The sequence below is a fragment of the Acyrthosiphon pisum genome, unplaced genomic scaffold, assembly GCF_005508785.2.
Source record: "Acyrthosiphon pisum isolate AL4f unplaced genomic scaffold, pea_aphid_22Mar2018_4r6ur Scaffold_20704;HRSCAF=21886, whole genome shotgun sequence".
Classification (NCBI taxonomy): Eukaryota; Metazoa; Arthropoda; class Insecta; order Hemiptera; family Aphididae; genus Acyrthosiphon; species Acyrthosiphon pisum.
In genome coordinates, this window is record NW_021770092.1 from 20,267 (window position 1) to 21,511 (window position 1,245).

Below are 1,245 nucleotides of genomic sequence, written 5' to 3' on the forward strand. Positions count from 1 at the left end.
CATACTTTCATCATCCGTGATCCCAAATGTATGTAAATAAGTAATTTTTTTACTCTATAATGTGGACGTGATTATAAATAATATCTTCCAAATCTGAAATGTTTGTATAATCATACGATTAGGAAACTATTAATGAAATCAAACCATGTTTATAGTAATTATTATATTTGCCCAAATTAGAAATGGAATGGATTATATGAGTCATATCTATCTCTGACGGTTTTATCTTGTATGAGTAAAATGGAACCCTTGTTACAGGATATGACGTATTAAAACTAATAATAGTAAAATATTTACGACATTTCACACATCGACTAAATTGGCTATATGTTTGAAGACCTATAATAGTCTAAAATTGACGGTGAAATCCCATCAAATTGATTTGATAATTATTGTTCTCATCATCAATGCGTAGGCAAAACAATGAACAATAGTGTGTTGCTATTGATCCCAGGTTTATACTTAGATAAATTTCTTTAAGTATAAAATTAGAATTATTTAACTTGATTAAATATTCTAATATTTCCTGTTCATCATACGCGAATGAAAATGCCATACATCGAAAGATTTCATATGGAATAATTGGATTCCGAACATTTGGTTCTACATCATTTGGAATAGTCATCCTTCTAATTTAAAAAAAATAAATAAATATATTCAAATTAAATCAATCATATATATTTTGAAAAAAATAGAGTTATAAGCAGTGTTGTGTTTTATCTAGATAAATTATCTAGATAGGTATATTTTTATCTTTTATCTTATACAGATAAATGGGAAATATGTTATCTAAGCTATTATCTAAGATAAATAATTAAATCATCTAGATAAATTTATCTAGATAAAATTTAATTTTTAAATATTTATATTATAAATTATAATTAATGTTAATTAGGTATTTTATATATTCTGATTACAAAATAGTAAATTTATATTTAAACATTATAATTTATAATTTATAAATATATCTAAATATATATTTTTCATTCTTAAATTATTAGATATTTCATGTTCATATTTTAAATGTTCTTAGTAATAACTAATAAACGTTTCGGGTTAACTACATGTCTACCCGGTCTACGTATCAGCGTCGTATTCGCCGACTGTCAACAGGATACCCGCATTCTGCAATTAAATGTTGAAACTATCACAAAATAAAATTATTATTGATTAATTTATTAATAATAAGTATGTGTGGGTGTGGTACTGCGGGTTCTATATGCGGTTCTATTAATTATGTTCATT